The sequence below is a fragment of the Mauremys mutica genome, chromosome 14, assembly GCF_020497125.1.
Source record: "Mauremys mutica isolate MM-2020 ecotype Southern chromosome 14, ASM2049712v1, whole genome shotgun sequence".
NCBI classification, from domain to species: domain Eukaryota; kingdom Metazoa; phylum Chordata; order Testudines; family Geoemydidae; genus Mauremys; species Mauremys mutica.
The window spans coordinates 24,207,611-24,226,498 of NC_059085.1; the positions used below are offsets into that span (position 1 = coordinate 24,207,611).

The 18,888-nt window shown below is 41.1% G+C and overlaps 1 pseudogene; it reads left to right on the plus strand.

Annotated features, from left to right (window-relative positions):
• Positions 1-8,297: 8,297 nt before the first annotated feature.
• The window catches only part of LOC123349531, a 54,585-nt pseudogene continuing 43,994 nt past the window's right edge, over positions 8,298-18,888 (plus strand).

Here is an 18,888-nt window from a genome sequence, read left to right on the forward strand (position 1 = left end):
TCCCCCAGATTACCCTTTGGGATGCAATTTCTCATGTTTCTTTTTAGCCCAATGCTGAATCTCTTTGACAAGTCTGGGGAAAGTGTTAGGACATGTTAAGAATTTTTGTTTGCTGATTGTTTTTTTGATGCTCAGATAATGCAAACCTGCCTCTTGTAAAAATCAGGGTTTCCATGCACGTATTTCTTTGACATGATTTGAAGAAAATAGGTTTACTATAACAAGTGTTCAGTGTTTAAAAAAGCACTCCCTGTGCATGTGCAGTATGTGTTTACTCCATGCTGCTTAGCATGCACCAAAGAATTATGCTCCAGGTCTCAGCAGACACTACTTTATATGCATATTGAATTCAGTGAAATCTTGAGCATTCCAGATCTTCCCATACACTCGCCAGGCAACCCATCCCCTGAATCCCCTCCTGCTGGTTTGATTCAGATTTGCAGTGACTGTACTGTACGTTCAGTGCCAACGTTGTGGTCTCCAAAATGTGATGCCTCCGAGTGTTTTGAACCCTGCCGAATAGATGGTAGTATGGGTGGTCTGGCAGAGAGAAAAACTGGTGAACACACCTGTACTTTTCTATTAAACCCATTTTACTTATGGGGCAAATGACTTACCCAGGCATATAGTGAATTTGTGAGAGAATTGGAAATAGAACCCAGAATTCTTGACTCGCAGGCCATGCTCCTTCAACATTAGCTGAGCATAATGATTGAAAGTTCACTTGCATGTAAATCAGGGAAATCAAAGTTGTGATTTCCTTATCTACATCGCAAGAGAGGGGGCAGGGTGGGGGATGGAGCATGTGTTTAACACACACACATACATACATGAATTCAGAGAGAACACATACTGGTGTGATGTAAAAGTTTTACTGATGTGACTTTTGGATGGACACAGTACTCATGTGACAAAGCTCTGAGTGAGTTAAGCAAATCGTCCCAAAAGAGTGCCAAAAAAATCTTTATTGTGACAATAATTATATTTAGTGTTCATGATCCCACACCATCATGGATTGTCTATCTTTCTCACCCTTTCTCTTTTCATATCTATAAAACGTTGCCATCACATTATGTATAAACATTAATATTAACTCTAACACAGTAATACACAACACTACATACCTGGTTGGTGCAGGAGCCATAACACTGAATTACTTCATTTTGTGTACATATAATCTCAACCAGAATCTTTGGGCCCAATCTCCAGAGTAGCTGCTTGACTTCGTTGGCCCTGCTCATGTCAAGTGAATATTCTGCTTGATCATGTCAGTGAACCTTGTGCTTGGTAATAATTGTTTAACAGGATTGGGTCCATGGTTTGTATATTTAATCATCTGGGTCTAAGCAACTTATATAATGCGTCAGTAGCAGTCGTACAAAAGGATTCTTCCGATGCCTCCTGCTGAGCTGTGCCTCTGTGTCTCTGTTGCTCACTTGGTGAGACAATTCCAGTAAGGTAGTGTGACAGAAATAGAGTGGGTATGTATGAAGATTATGAATACTGTAGGAAATGTTGTGCATTAATCTGACTACTGATATGTAATAATGGTGTGAACACTAAGCATGTGACAAGTCAATGATGGGAAGTTGTTCTGTATTGGGTTAGATTGATGCCTTTACACAAGAAAGCCTTCTGTTGGGGTTAGTAGAATGTTTACAATGCTTGAATTCAGTGGGAATCATACAGGAAGGCAACACAATGGCTTCCCAGATCAGCATACCACTTGAAAGACAATGGGGGCTCACTGTTAGCATCAAAGATCATGTACCTTGTCTCCAGCACACTGTAGACCTAATTCAGCCAGGCTGGGAATTAAAGATCAAGAAAGATCTAAAGATCACCTGTCAGCTGCTCTCTAGGGAGACAGGCTAACACGGGGTGGTTCGGGGGAACTCTGTGGATGAGTCTGAAAGAATTGGGGCTATCAGATCTAGGGAATGGTAAGCCTTAGGGAAGAATGAGATGTGCTTTATTTTTAAATGTTTTTGTTCTAAACAAATGACCCTTTGCTTTAAGGCAGTGGAGTGGTCACTAATTACCACTGTCAGAGAATGAACTGCAGGGTCTGAGTCCAAATCAGATCTGCTAAGGTGATCACAGTTGAGACACAGCGGACTGCCGCCCAGCGCCCAGTCTGAGAGTGGGAGAAATACACGTTTCCATTCCAAGAAAGAGGTGGTGGCCTGAGACCTAGAGGGGGTGTGCTTGGAGAAACCCGAGAGTAGATGAAGTGCAGTGGGCCCAGTAACTGTGACGGAGAGCACCATGCATTTAAAGTGAGACACTGACCTGGACTCAGTCTGGCTGTTTACTGAAGGTGTGTTTTCTTTGCTATTTTCTCATCTTGCAATATACCAAGTTTTCCAGTTTATCACTCTGAAATATGTATGAATGCTTCCAATTATGACTTTTTTTGGCCATCTGTGTAGTCTTGTGGGAAGTCTGTAGGCAATTTTTATTAAAATGTATTATTTCTTAGACTCTGGAGGATTGGGGGAGGAGGGGTGTACAAGAGGTGCTGGAGGAACGCTCCCAATTTTTTTAAAACACTGAAGAAAGAGCAGTGCCCCAAAACAAAGGCTCTAAATGCCCAGCGGGTTATTCACAAATTGTTGTTAAAGCTGAACATACTCTTAGCTACACACCCAGTCCAGCCAGTGTGTGACTAAGATTAAATTGGGTTGGAATTCAGCAAAGGAAAATTTAGGTTATGAACAAAAAAAGTCCTAAAAGCAAGGCCTGCTCTACTGTGGAAAGAGAAGTGATGCAAGCACCATTGCGCACATCATTTAAAGGTGAGACTGGACCAAGTAATCAAGAATATAAGGAACAATATTGCACTGGCTAGGGAATGAGCAAGGTAGAGAAGGGAGGACTTGTGAGCCCAGAATCTTTTGTGAGCTCAGGTCTCTTCCGTCTCTAAATGTTATGCTTCTATGAATATTCTCCAAATTCAGGTCACTCTAATCATGAGGTACCTGCCGCCTTCAGGGAAGGTATTTCCTAGCCTATTTGCTCTTTATAGTCCCTGCTCAAAGGTTTAGCTATTGTATATGCACCCTAAAAGGCCCAATGCTAGGTGGCACTGAGCTCCCTCTGCTCCCATTTAGGCTAACTCAGTATTTCACTCAAGCCTAACGTGGAGCTTGTCCAAAGCACCTCAGGGATTTAGGTGCACAAGTGCCAATCTCCCTCAATCTCCAGGCTGAGAGCAGAGGTTTAATCTTTTATCTTTTTAAAAGAATCCTCTCGTCAAAGAAATATTGTGATTTTAAAGTCTGCCTAAAACTTCTGTGCTCACATGTCCTCCCTCTGGCATTTCATATACGGTACATGCCTGGTCTCCCCCCTGCACACACATACAAATGAACTGTACCAGTAGGCCTGATACTTGCCACCCATAATGTTGGTGGTTTAATTGCTGACAATGGAAAAGTGACTCAGACACTAACCCAGTCCTGTCTCAGTCTGCCAAGGGAACAAAAGGTTTTGCAAGAATTGGCTCAGCAGCCTTGGCATTGCAGTGTGCTGTGTGTGTCTTGAGGTAACTCAGGCCCCAGTTCAGCAAAGCACTTAAGCGTGTGCTTAAAGTTAAGTATGTGCTTAAGTGCTTTGCTTAGCACCTGTGTCCTGGAAGGAGCTGGGAGAGCTGCTCCCTGGTGTGGTTATGTGACCCTTGTACCTCCTGCAGTCCAGGGATATGTTCTGGAAGGTGGGATCTTCAGAGCAGATATTCTGATGTGGTGGTGACTTACTGCAGTGCAGTTTGGGTACCCTGAATGTGATGGCTAGAGAATCCAAACCTCCTTTTTGTACATTTGTACATATGTACGGTTGCTCTTTTAATTTCCCTTATCTTTACACTTGCTGGTTCCTGCTGGGAAAGCAAACCCCACCATGAGAAAAGACTGTTCTTGCATGTTTCTGCCCTCGCCACTTCCCTTCCAGAAGCTATCCTGATCCAGTGATGCTATTAACCTCTAGACCTCTGCATGTGGGAAGGAGGGTGTTTAGAGTCAGGGATATGAGACTGCATCTTGCAGCGTATGTCTTGAAAGAACACTGAGGCTGGAGTCTTGCTGTTGATCTCAGATATCTGCAGTAACAGCTAAGAGGCTGAAGTACTTAAAATAAAATAGTACGCCTGGGGGGTTTGATGGAGGCACTAATTAATCAAAAAGTCAGAGAGGCTTACAAGGCTTACTGGGGCACAAGGAGTAGAAGCCCAGTTGGCTAATCACCTCCTGAATTCTTGTTACAAAGGGGAAAGTGAGGCATAGCATTCCTCTTCATCTCCCCACAACATACAGACACAGAAGAGCCTTTATCATCTCCTGTTTAGTGGTCTATACCCTAGAAAATACCAATATTTATTCTCTCCATCTCCTTTATCCAGTCTAGCTATATAGTGTGTTTTGAATGTTTCTAGGGCATCATTCACTCCAGTTCTTTCACAGCTTGCTAAAGCCTCCACTTTCATGTTCAGTGACAGGCCTCAGTAGGCACCATGGTTAGAGACGTATAATAGACATCCTCATGACAGAATGGTGATTACAAGGCCTGTAGAGAGACAGGTTAAGGTAGCACAGCAGCTTGATGAACTAGACCAGTGAGACTAGTCATTTGTGCCATATGAAAACTGAATAGGTGACGTCATGACCCCAATGGCAAAAATCCCCTTGACTTCAATGGGACCAGGATTTCATTCAATTTTTGCAGGCATACGTGATGCCATTGTATGCACACACAAGTTCTGTCTCTTGTAGGGGCAAGCTAAATTGCTGGCACAAATTGAGAAGCGGCTTTGGGAAACTTGGCTCTACAGAAGAAGAGTAATAATGGTGGCTTAGTATTACAAAAACTCGCATTCCATTTTCAGGTCTAGTGGTGAGCAATTGCAAGGCTGCTTGAAAGATGGCCTGAACCTTACAAACTAATACAAAACTCATGCAGGGTCCATTTTTTAAGGCTAGTGGAAACATCATGTATCAAAGTAACTGGAAGCTGAGCTGAGGAAAAACCTTTTGGTTTTTTTGCTTAGCAAATTCTTTGCAGCCTGACTGGGAAAGTTCACAGGAACATTTTTCAGTGCAAATTTGTTGCCCGGTTGTATCCTGTTTCCTGAATGTACTGTCACGATGAACAATGTCACAGCAGGTTAGCTACAAACATTCTAGAATATGGGAAGTGTTTTGATTTTTATGATCGAAGGAGTCAAAGTTTAACTGCTCCTGAGGTTTGCCTCTGTTTTCTGGTGGTATGAATTTGAGCGTTTTTTACCATTAATTTCAGTGGGGCCAGGATTTCAGTCTGACTATCTAGTCTATTTATGCATGCCATCTAATAGGTGGTTAGTCTACTGCAGCTACACAATCTAGTGGTAGTGAATGCTGCTGTTAAGTCTATGGCTGATTATTTGGTACTGACTTTACGCTTCAAGTTTGTCTTTTATTATTTAGTGGTTCCGTCAGGTAGAATTTTTCAAACCCACTCACAAAATTGCAATGGGGAGAGCAATGGTGTAGGTCTACTGACAACTACTCCCCAGAAAAGGATCCTGCCATATCGTGCAGGATTCTGCAACATGGGTCACCAGGAGACAACTTTTTTCTTTTTCTTTTTTGAAACCTGATCCAACTATTGGGATAGGGGCAGTTTTTAAGTTCTGGTTGTAAAGCTATGACAAAAAATCCATTTTGAGAGAGCGAGAGCGCGCATATTTTGGCAGGTTTAAAAACAAAAAAAGCAAATAATTTTTGCAACACTAAAAAACTGCTGCTATTGATTGTCATTTTGACTTGACCTTGAGATTACTTTGTAAGGCTTATCCATTCTCCCAGTCTTCTGAGAGAGAGGTCAATTAAAAAGGTGCCGCTGAGTTAAGTGAGGGGTATCAAATGTTAGTCCTGATAGTAGTTTTGGGGCAGGGGGCTGAGTAAGAGTTATCATTGCTATAGTGTAAGTCTGGTCTATGCGTTCACCTCAGAAGTGTCCAGCAGAGGCCGGATCCTGGCCATTTGCTGTATTTATATGGCCCACCTGGCAGATATGGATTCTGCAGAATCTACATTTTCATTTACTTAAAAAAAGTTTCTCAGGATTGTGAAGAAAACCTTCCAGATGCAAAGCAAATGTAACTGATTCAATGCTGTCTTCTTGAGTCTGAAACAATGCTCTGGGAGGTGCGATCTCTCCTACCCCATTCATCTCATTTGGGGATTAAATCCTAATGATAACACCTTACATATTATTATTTCAGGGCTCATCGTTTTACCAGAATGGATAGGGAATGAATAAAACTCACAAGGGATTTAGTTGATGCTGAAGGGAAGGAAATGCAGTGGGGAGAAAGGAGAGAGACAAAGACAGGGAAGATAGGGTGAAAGGAGGACAGGGAAGGTAAAGAACGAAAGGCGGAAACAGTAGTGGTCGTAAAGCTGGGCTTTATTTTTCCGCCAAATGGAACTGACGTGGATTAAGATATAATAATTATAATAAGTAAAAGCTGAGTTACTAGAGAAGCCATGTTCTCCCCAGATCTGTTTGCAGGCCTCTCATTGACAGCAGTGGCAGATCTGTTATGGACTGGGGGAAGTATATAGTCCTCAATTTATAACCTGGACTGTAGATTACAGTTGTAAATGGAATTCAGCCCTCTCCAAAGGTGAGCTGGACACCCCTGCTGTAGATGGGATGTTGTTGGACTTTAGGAGACGTTCATTCTGTAAATGAATCCGGTAATCACTGCCTGTGAAAGAACAGCCATAGAAGCCCATTTCTCCAATTTTGCATTATTTATGAAAATTTCACTAACTGCAGTTTCCTTGACATAAGGCTCTGAGAGAGTTGTGCAAAGTTGCACAATCCAAGCAGCCCATTTACATCACATTTTCTGAAGTCCTTGTTTCTGGCCTCCCTTCTGATTAAAATGTGTAGTTGCTGTGATAGGAGTGCCCTGTTGGTAACTGCTGTTTTCTCATGTACATACAGATAATGTCAAGAAAACAAATGAAACAAAAATACTGTCTAATTGAAAGTATATACTTAGAAGAGTTTCAGTGGCCCTTTGGGTGGGAGCTAATATAAAGTTGCTTAGTAAATCAGTAAACAAGTTAGTGTGCACAAGAAAGATAAGCTAGAAAACCATCTAAAATGAAGGGCTTACAGGAAACAAAAACAATCAAATATGTGAGGAGTTGGGCAGACTTTCAATCAACTCTGCTGTAGAATAAGGAAGCTACTTCTCTCAGACAGATCCACATCAATTAATCAGTTAGATAATTAGTATTGATTGTAAATATGTTGTTGTATCCAAAAGCTGTTGAACCTTGGTGTCCAATATTCCAGTTTCCCGGTGGAATAACTGAAGATAATTAATCATTATTATTAGCATTACTGTATCACTAATTAGCCCTGAATATGTTTGTATGTTTATGGCTTTACAGTAAAGGCTCCCAATGGCAATTATTTTAAACAGCTCAACAGGTTAAAAAACATATGAAACGTGTTTGTCTGAACTAAACAGCTCAAGCTGCAGTAAAATGTCACTGATCTGACTTAAATTGACATAAGCCAGGAAATCTATTGCTTAATTTTCAGAGGGACTGAGCATTCCTGAAATCCACTGGAGTTGTTGATGCTCAGCACCTTTGAAAAATAATCTAGTGAATTTTAGGCTGCCACTCCACCCTTGATTCTGCTCTGTGTCCAGGTACTGAAAGAGGTTTCAGAACTGTCAATGGTCTTAGAAATCCTACATTATGCATAAGTACAATGAGGAAACTAAGGTTGGAATAGCAACGATGGACCTTATTTTAGCTGTTTGGAGTCAAATAGTGTTTTTCATTTTAGTTTCCTAGTCTTTTTTTTTTTTTAACAGCCACAGGATTAGGAAAAAAAAAACCCTTCCTATAGTTATAATGGCATGATCACTGCTGGCATAATTTGCACTCCATTTCAATGAACATGTATTTTCTTATATGGTTCATATGTATCCAGTACCATGTGAAAAGAACCAGTTCAAGTCAGGCTTTAAATAAGTCACCTGAGTTTCCTCCCTTTGGGAACTTGAGATCAGTGGTATTGACCAACAGCCTTTTAAAACACAGTATTTTCATTTAGCAGTTAGAAAACGTTGAAATGAGGGAGGATGAAAAAAAGAAATATATAGACAAAGACTGCAAAAAGAGAACTAAAGACACTGGTGAGATCAAAGTCATTGAAGATGAAAGTGGAAATACATTAATCAGTGCGAACCAGATTAAGGAACGGTGGAGAATTTCTTTGAAAGTCCTATGAATGAAGAGAATCCAAGAGAACCATATCATATGATAAAACCAAACCAGTGTCTGGTGGCACCAGTATTAGAAGAAGTTGTTGCACAAACATTGAGCAATGGGAAAAAGAAGAAAGCTCTCAGCCTTGATGGCATGGAAGTGCCTGGAGCAAGTAGCCATGAAGATGTTGACCTAATGGTTAAATTTCAGCCTGAACACTGAGAAGATGCCTGATGCTTGGAGAAAGAGCACATTAGTACCAATATTTACAAGAAAAGGAGACATACAAGACTGGTGGTAACTCCTGCAGCATTAAGCGCATGAGACACATGAAGACAATCTGAGAGAAAGATATTGATAAGAGACTGCAAAGAGAAGTTAAAGTCTGTGGCAAGTCAACAATGAATGCTATTTTTGCATAAAGATTTCTTATGGAAAAATATAGATACAAGAGGAAAATCCTTTATATTCATCAATCTGAAGAAAGCTTACGATGACCATATTAGAAGTCATCTGGTGGAGTATGACAAGGAAACAGATACCTGAAGATTGTATCAGACTCAAGGATACTGTTAGCATAGTTAGAATGTGGAGAAGCTTAACAGTTTCTAATAACAGTCAGAGTACATCAAGGCTCGGTACTAAGCCCCTCTTTGTTTATGTTGATGCTTGATGCACTTACAGAAAATATCCAGAGTGGCACCTCGCTGAGTGTTTTTTATCAGAGGGGTAGCCGTGTTAGTCTGGTTCTGTAGAAGCAGCAAAGAATCCTGTGGCACCTTATAGACTAACAGACGTTTTGCAGCATGAGCTTTCGTGGGTGAATACCCACTCTTCGGATGCCTCCGAAGCATCCGAAGAAGTGGGTATTCACCCACGAAAGCTCATGCTGCAAAACGTCTGTTAGTCTATAAGGTGTCACAGGATTCTTTGCTGCTTATGAGTGTTTTTTGTAGATGTGCTTATAGGTGAGAGCAAAGAGGAAGTGGAAGAAGACTTGGAGAGATGGGGGGGGACATATTTGAAAGAAATGCCATGAAAATAATCAAATAAAACAAAAGTGTATGGTCTATAGATTCAACTACCTTGCAGGAAGACAATGAAACTATGTCTGGGGAGCCAAAGGTACAGAAGTTCAAGTACCTATGTTTGATAGCACAGAATAATGGTGAACTCAATAACCAACTTAAAAGCAGAACAGAAAAGGCATGGATTAAATGGAAAGAAGCAAGCAGAGTGATCTGCATTAGGAGAATGCCCACCAAATTGAAAAGTAATATCTACAAGATGGTAATTAGGCCTACACTTTGAATGCTGAGTATTGAGGAAGAGACGGGAGCAGATCTTGAATACAGGGGAAATGGAAAATATTAAGATGGATGCTCGGAGTTTCAAGGATGGGCCATGACCAAACTAGGGGAAGTGTGAAGGTGGTACCAATTATAGGAATCAGAGGGAATCCTGCCTTAGATGATTGTGGTATGTAAAAAGAAGATAGAAAGAATATATAAGAAACGGGGTGTAAAATTTAGACGTGGGAGGTAAGAGAAGGGTTGGAAGAGCCAGAACCAGATAAATGGATATCATACAAAAGGATTTAGTTAGCTGCAGCATTTCCGAGGAACTGCTTCAAGACAGACTGTAATGGAGTAGCAGGACTCAAGAGCTGACCTTGTCTAGATGGGACTAGGGCTAAAAGAATTTGGAAAAAATCAAAGAAAAAAGAATTTAAAAACTGCACACAGCTTTATGCATATGTAGTCTCATCCAATCTTATATTTCACTACATGCTGGATTAGACAGGCTTTCTTCTTATAGAAACAGAACTTAGCCAACTCATATTCAGTAAAGGCTTGTCTACGCTAGAAAGTTTTACCAACAAAATTCTGCTGGCCTACTGCTACCAAAATTGCTATTTTGGCAGAGAGCGTTCATATCTGGCTGCCTTTGGTAGAGCAGTGTTGTATTGGCAACAGCCTCAAATTGTATTGGCAAAACACAAGTGTTCACTGTGGGTAGGCATCCCAGTGCTCCCTGTGCCAACACAGCTGTAGAACTTTTAGATGTGGAAGGCTGTATTCCTGGAGTTGCGTACAGAGCTCACCCCAGCACTACAATGGACAGACACAAAATGAGAGCTTCTCTGATGGTGGAGAAATAGATAGATGGCAATTGCTCTCTAGAAGCCTGCAGGTCCGGATTGATATTGGTCGGTAGGCAACCAGCTTGTACTGGAAAACCTACGGTGGGGGTGTTCATCATCCAGATGGGCAAGACCATTAAGTGTATATGTCCTGCTGCACAGGATTTTGACCCTGGGCAATGTGCAGGATGTAAGATGGATTCAGCTAAATGGACTTCCCTAACTGTGGTGGGATGATAACCAGAATGTTTATGTAGCTGTGGTGGGATGATAAATGGAATGCATATCTTACTTCTGCCTCACCACCACCATCTTGCTTCAGAGTATCTAAACAGAAACGGGTAATTTTCCATGCCTTTGCAAGTGTTGGTGGATCATCAAGGATGTTTCACTGACATTAATATTGGCTGGTAAGGGAAGGTCTATGACGCTTGCTTCAGAAATACTGCTTGCCAGGAATACTGGACTTGAAAAGCTATAAGCAAGGATGTTTTCTCTTACCAGCATATTCACATTGGTGGTTGCCAATAGTGATTCTGGAGAACCTGGCCTACCCATTGCTTCCTGGTTCATAAAGCCTTACATCAGGAACCTGGACTGCAGCAAGAAAAGTTTTAACTATCTCCTGAGAGAGCTGCATGAATTTTAGAGTAGAATTTGGTCCCGTCACTGTGATTAAGAGATTACCACTGAGGATCAGATAGCAATTTTAGGGCAAAATTCTCCTAATTTGTACAGTATATTGATCGTCTTTTATATTCTATATCTAGTTCTCATAATATTTTTAAGCTGGTCAAATTGCATTTGCCAAATATAAAATTTCACAAATTTTGTCCTTTTTTGGATTAATGAAACACTTATGAACCAGTCCCATTATTTCCAAATCTATTCAGTAGTCCAAACTATTCAGTTAATGTAAACAAACAGCTGATAAGCTATGGATTATTTGTGAAGTATCCAGTGTTGACATTTAGAACTCAGACTTTGAAATTGGTCACCCACGTTCCTAACGGATCAGACAGACATATTTAGTATTTGATACATTTACTCAAGTGAATCAGGTTGTCCAGTTTAAACATTTCTGACTATAAAAGGGCTATGATATAATGGCATGCCCTAATGTTCATAAAAAAAACATACTTTTCTTAGTATTCAACCAGATTCTACTTGCCACACACAGTGAAGACTTATCCAGCTATCATGATAAGAAAAAAAGATGTTCAACCAGAGAAATCTACTAGGGTCTGTGATTCATTCCATCTTTAGTGCATGGCAAAGTTTTATAATGTAATGGCTTCTCAGTATTATTTGAACTCTCTCTGAGTTTCTTGGCAGGTTAGTAACTTCAAACCTTGGATATGTTAAAATTTTACCATGAGTTAGCAAATATAATTGCAAGAGGAAAACAAAGTAATCTCTTTAATTAAGGATTAAAGTATCTAAATAAACAGTTATTAGAACACCAAGTCTGTCAGAAGAAAATAGGTCTTTCTATATATAAATAGAGCCATATAAATTTGCATATTGTTTTCCCAGCAGCTCCTTTAACATGTCATCTGACCTCAAAATACAGCCTCAATCTACTAAAAATGTGTCCATCTAGTAAACGAAATGACAATTCCATTTGTTAGTTATTTCTCTGTTTTAATCCTATCTATTTCAAAATTTAATCCTGGTTCCCACATAAACCTAAGTACTATCTGCTGACATACAATGTCTGGGTAATCAACAGTCATGGGTAATCCTCTTTGCTTTAGGCCTGATATGCAGTAATACTCTGAATGGTGCAGGGATGCGGTTTTGGTTTGGGGTTGGTTTTTTCTCTCTCTCTCTCAGCTGTCAAACTGAACGCCTTCATTATTTTAATGAGTTTTTAGATGTATGTGTTTCATTTTCCATGAGCATGTGTCTTAGCGTATCATTTCACTTGAGTTTTTCATGGAGTGGCGTACATGTTGTCAAGTCTCATGCTAAAACTAGGGCAAGGCCCTACACCTGATTGTGCGCCAGGAACAATGGGGACTGCTCAGCCTGTTGCACATCGGCCCTTTGTTTGCCATGTCACCATAACTGAGCTTCATATTTTAAGTCTTTAGAAATGCTAGTGTGTGTTTAGTGTTGATCAGATTAATGTGACACAATTAATAAAGTACTTTAATATACAGAAAGAGGAGACTGAAGGGAATTTAAATTAAGGAGACAGAAGAACAAAGGAAGTTCTTAAATGAACATTTTGAGCAGTAGCTTAACATTATAAAGATTAATAGGAATTAATTTGCATATATAATGCGATGTACAGAACACAATTCAAATTGACTATGGGTTCTAAGAGCGTTATTATTGTAAAAGAGGCGCAACATAAAATAGACAGGCCGGTTCCCTTCCCCTTGTCTTGCTTGACTATAGATTCTAAAACAAACACGAGACACTGTCCCAGCTGCTCTTGTGTAGTATGTGTTTACATCTAGGGTCTGCTCCTACGTGATCAGTTTACATATAAGCTTCAGTATGAATTTCTGTATCTACAGCTCTGCTGTAAACCATATGCAGTCATAAGCAATGAATATGCAAACAACAGTATGTGTTATGCAGATAGTAAATATATGTAGACTGTCAGTTAAATGATATTAGACCAAAATCAGATGTGTCCTCTATGGTGATGTAAGTGGGGATAAGTAAGTCTAACTTGTACATAGAGGCAACAATAGGGATGGATACACTAAGGAAAGAAAATAATCATTAAGTTAAGGTAGCTGGCTACTAACTTTAATGTATAACTTCTGGGCCCTCAGCATGTAAGGGTGTGCTTACATTGCAATCAGATGTGAAACTGCAGCACTTATAGACAGACATATAGCTTTGATCTAGCTATCTTGAATAACAATAGCAGTGAAGCCGCGGCAGCGTGGCAAGCAGCTAATCTCTCAAATACATACTCCGGTCCTGGGTGGGCTTGTACAGGTGCTGCAGTCACACCTCCAACTGCAGCATAGACAGACCTTCTCACTAGATTCCTTTTACGCTTACTGCTGCTTTCCAACATTCTCTACTTCCCTACCTTGGAAAAAAGATTCCTCAACACCAGTTTAGAATAAGCATCTCCAAACATGAGTAATCAGCAGCAAATTAAATGACAACACATACATTTGCCTGCACAAAGGATGTATGTACAGTGGGATATGCATAATCTTCTCAGGCAGCACAATGTAGCACATAATTTAGCTCACTATGTCCCTTTTTTTCCAGTAACTGCAAGCTGTTATCTCTGTAGGAAGTAAAGGCAGCAATATGGATACCTAAACAGTGATGTTCTTATGGAAGATAATGAGAATCACCAAGGTATGTACAAAGACCATATTCATATGTAGCACACTGGAATGCAAACTGTGGGACTGCTATTATTTGTATTAGCCATCTGTGGTTGTTTGCTTGCAATAATATCCCACTTACAAATTGCTGTTTCCATGATAGGTTGCAATCTGTTTCCAAGTACAATCAGGCAATATAGTACATGAACACATAAATGGCATTAAATCTAATTTGAAAACAATATTTCCTAGAACTTATGCATTCTGACGTTTAGGAGTGGTGGGAGGCTAAGGGGAACAGCGGCGGCTCCAGGCACCAGTGCTCCAAGCATGTGCCTGGGGCGGCAAGCCACGGGGGGCACTCTGCCGGTCCCTGTGAGGGCAGCAGTCAGGCAGCCTTCGGTGGTTTGTCTGCGGGAGGTCCGCCGGTCCCAGCTTCAGCGGCAATTCGGCGGCAGGTACGCCGAAGCCACGGGACTGGCGGACCTCCCGCACAAATCCATGGGACTGGGGACCTCCCGCAGGCAAGCCACCGAAGGCAGCCTGCCTGCCGTGCTTCGGGTGGCACAAAAGCTAGAGCCGCCATTGAAGGGGAATATGTATGTATTGTGCAGGAAGTCAGACTAGATGATCATAATGGTCCCTTCTGACCTTAAAGTCTATGATTCTATTATTTAAATTCTTAAATGTACACGGCAAAACAATTTTGGATTTCAAAAAGAGAGAGGAGTGATTTTTGCATTTAAAAGTTTAAAAATGCAGGATTTATCTTACTGTCTCAGTGTGGTTGCTCTTTTGAGCTTCCCTCACAGATGCAGAGGAACTTGGCAAACACTGATTAACTGGCCGTACATGCTGAGATAGATCAGGAGAGGTGTGCACTGGGTCCCAGCTGCTTTGAAGCATGAGGACCAAATTCAGCCCTGGTTTAACTCCATTGGCTTCAGGAAGATTATGCCCACTTACACTAGGGTGAATTTTGACTCTAATCTGTACAGGATATGTCCTTTTTTTATCTTAATGAAGGAAATCGCAGGTGCAGTTCTAAGCTTTGTGTGTGTATGCACATGCATATGTAATATATATATACACATTATGCACATATATATATATATGTGCATAATGTATGCTTACGAGGTGGCCAAAAACCTCTTCAAGTTTTTGGTTTGTTTTTATTTTAATATGTGATGTATTAAAATAATGTAATTCTTATGAAGATGGGCCTAATGCCATGCCTCCAGTCATGGGTTGCCAGCCAACTTGTTAGTAACAAATATATTTTCCAGTGTGACATGTGGGAGACGATGCTATGTCTGCAATGCACAAAAGCCTTATTGCCGGAAGCATCGCCTCCGTAAAGCTTGTAGTCCCAAAATGGACATTTTATTGCCTGAAATAATAATGGTTGGCTTTCATTACATCAATTATTTCAAATACCACCTTTGCACAGGAAAAAGGATGATATGGCCTATAGAGAGAGAGAAAACAAACTCCTTTTTATGTACCTGCCTGTGTGTGGAGAGTTCATTTTGGAAGTTATTCCAACTCAGAAGCTCATTACCTTAACTACTGGCAGTTAAGAACAGGAGGAGCAGCCATTTGGATGGAAACTTGCCCTCAGCAAATGTTTGCTCTTTTGGCTGCCTGCTTTGATGCACATGTTGCATGTTAGAATAGCACTGTAGCTTTGCTCAAGCTGGCAAGATTGTGTTTCTTGGAATCAGGGTTTCATTGAGCAGCCAACATAATAAGTGAAGGAGGCTTTTTTTTTTTAAATTCTTCTTTTCTTTTGGTTATAGAGCAAGTAGACCATCTGATGTGTCCTTAGCCAGGGGACTATATCATATACATGCAGGAGGATGGACTTGATGGTCTCACAGGTCTTTCCATCTCTAGCTGCTGTAAGTCCATCTATTCAGCAGTGCTGGCATTTAAGCATTCCATGGCGGTGACTGTTGGCATGTGATGGGGTGTACAAACCCCACACTGGGCCACAAGGGGTTAAGGATTATTTGGGCTCAGCCATCCCCACCCCACCACACCTGCAGCAAATGCTCCATCTGCTGGAGGAATCTGCAGGGAATTAGCCCATTTGGGTGGCAGAGCTGGAGGTGAGCAGACCTGCAATCTGCAGCTCCAGCAGCGCAGAGCAGAGGGAAACCTGAAGGCTCTGACACAGCTGCCCAAAGGGGCCCTCTCTGAGAGAAGGGAGGACCCACCCCAGAGACAACCAGTGAGGGAAGTATCCTGTGGACCTGGGATATTGGTAACTCCCTATTCCTTCTTTTGGTTTGGATTTCCCCGCCAGGGGAAGGCTTTGGACTAAGCTGACCCTGAGAGGGGGTGTGGGGAGAGGAAGAGGCCCAGGGAGGACAGCCTTAAGCAGCCTGGGTTGCCAGACTACTGGTAACCCAAAGGGCCCTGGGTCAGAGCCCGGTGGAGTGGGAGGGCCCACAGGAGCTTCCTTCCCCAGAACCACCTTGATAGTCAGGAGTTGTGGTCGTGACCACTAGGCCATGTTCCCCAACCAGATCCTGAGTGAGGACCATTACATGGCACCATTTGTGTCTCAAAGACATTACAGAATTTGTGGACACTTCTGCATGCCCCCTACAAAATAAGCAATCTTGTTGGCAGCTAGATCACACAAAGGGATGGCTTGTGTTCTCAAAAGGTACATCAGATAATACTGCTGAGTCCTAGATACTTGGTGCGATGGCAAGATGATGGTTGCAGTAGAGTGAATAGTGCTCAGCCAAAGGCACAGGTAGCAGACTGATTCCATGAGCCGCCGCTCCTGCGGCAGTTCTGTGGCTGTGAAGATCACAGTTTAGTTGTCTGCCTATGCTGAAGGCCACGGTGGTGCTTCACCTAGTGTTATAGTGTTTGCTTTTAAAATCCCTTTTCATTGTTTCAAGTCACAACTTAGTATTTATGGTCAAGGTGCTTCTTTTGGGGAGATTTCCCTTTGACCCAACAGAACAAATATGTCTCTTGGTCTTTATCAGGGAACCCCCAAAATTCACACACAAGAGGAATTCTGTCAGTGGATCCAAAGTCTGAACATACCATTAAGGAGCTTCTGTCATTTACAGACACGTTTCTTTCATGCAACTGGAAACCTTCATTTCATTACGCAAATTATTTCTCTGAAAGCTGCTAAGGAGGATTGTGGTCTATAATTAGAATAATACCCCACAGGATTACATTCACAAATGTAATTATATAATCATTTAGAACTAAATAGTGCCATGAAACTACATGGTATTTTAAAGTAGTGGTGGGATTTTTTTTCAAAGTATTATAGAGCAATTGTCACAAACCAGTTTGAAAATTTTTAAATTAAACAGTGACACTCCTTTCTCTGTGCCAGAAAAGTCTGTGGTAATCCTAGCTAGTAAAGATCTTTTAAAAAAAAATTCAGACATCTAATTTAATTTAGAACCAGTTACTTGCTAGAGTGTCAATGAACCAAAAGATTCTTCTTTGGTACAACAGGATAAGTTGTGGTCCTGGCCAGTTTAACTTACGTCTTCATTGTTGGGGCGTGTGAGCTTCCCGCTCCACCTCTGTGGAGCTCAAGAACAAACCGTGTGCCATCTAGTTACGGGCTGCCCCTCTTTATTATCTTGATGGTGGTTGGATGGACGCACTTGACATCACTGGATGATGCAGCCATGATAGTGGTTACATCGCTTACCCAACATCTAATTAATTGTTTCCGCCATCAGAAGCTATACACCAGAATAAATTACTTGCTATATCCACATTAGATGTTTAGCCCTCAATATCTAGGGTCAGATGTGTAGATGGTGTAAAATGGAATATCTCCATGGAAATCTGTGGTGCTATGGTTTACACAAGCTGGTGATCTGTCCCTAGTATTTATTTCAAAGGTACACCGGACAGTTGACTAAATGGTGTTGATAAAATGTCCCGAAATACATCCCCATTCTTCATGGGATAGTTTGTTATGGACCCTATGTCAGCTCTGCCATTTCACTTCATTTGTGTAGGTGACCCTGTTAGAATATATATTAACAACATTTCTAGCCACAAAAAAAAAGTATGTGTTTCTTTCTTTCTGGTACAACAGTGGCAGTTTTGTCACCCTTAAAGAAATACACTACAGTATTGGTCTGGACACCCTGTACTACAACTGGCATATTGTTAGTTCATTGTTTGGAGCTGTTACTATAGAATACTCAAGTATTGTATTAGTATGTCTCATAGTCATAAGCCTGACGCAGTGCTTCAAAGCCATTGCATGACAACCTCATCTTACTGCTTTTCCGGCTGAAATAATGAAATGTGAAAATATGAAGCAGAGCAGTTGTGATGAATGATTTTTTTTTCCTATGGTTTGCAAAGACCATTTCTAATCTTTACATTGCTGACATGTTATCAGGTCACATCATTTTTTAACATCAGTTTCCCGGCTCACAGTGCCTTGTCTTCCACATACAATACAGGAAAACTTGCTTAGCATGGCACATTGGAGCAAAGCATCAGAAATCAAAAGCAATATGCTGGCTTGTATTATTAGCAGTTCATCCACTGTACTTTGAGATGGCAGAACTCTGATTAGGCAGACAGGGGTCAATATAAGGTAAACTAATGAGAAGTTTCAGTATTTGCTACCTGGGAAAGGCAACTACTTCACTGAGCACTCCAGTTATATCTGGGTAGCTCATACTGGCCTAATGAAAGCAACGTAATCAGGGTATCTCTTCTAATATATTAGCAAGAGCAGCTTAAAATTCTCCAGGATCCCTGTGATGAATTGACATATGGATTTAAACAGATAAAGAGCTGCATGGGGGACATTTTAGACTGCAAGGACTGAGGGATGTTTTCTTTTCTCCATTACTTATCTCTGCCATTTGTGATTTGATGTATACAAACCAAAGAACGAAGTGAATTTTGGAGCTGCCCTGCGTGATCTACCATCCATCAGATGTATCTACCATCCAGCAGATTACAAAAAAAGGACGGGATCTAATAGCTAGGAGTTTGCTGTATTCGCTTTCTAGTTTATGACTCTAACCGCTCTATGAGGTTATGGATTAGTGTATCAGAACACACACAAATAAACCTGAAAGCAGCAGCATTTATCACCTGGGACCTTACAATACCCTCCTGAATCAACAGGAATAGA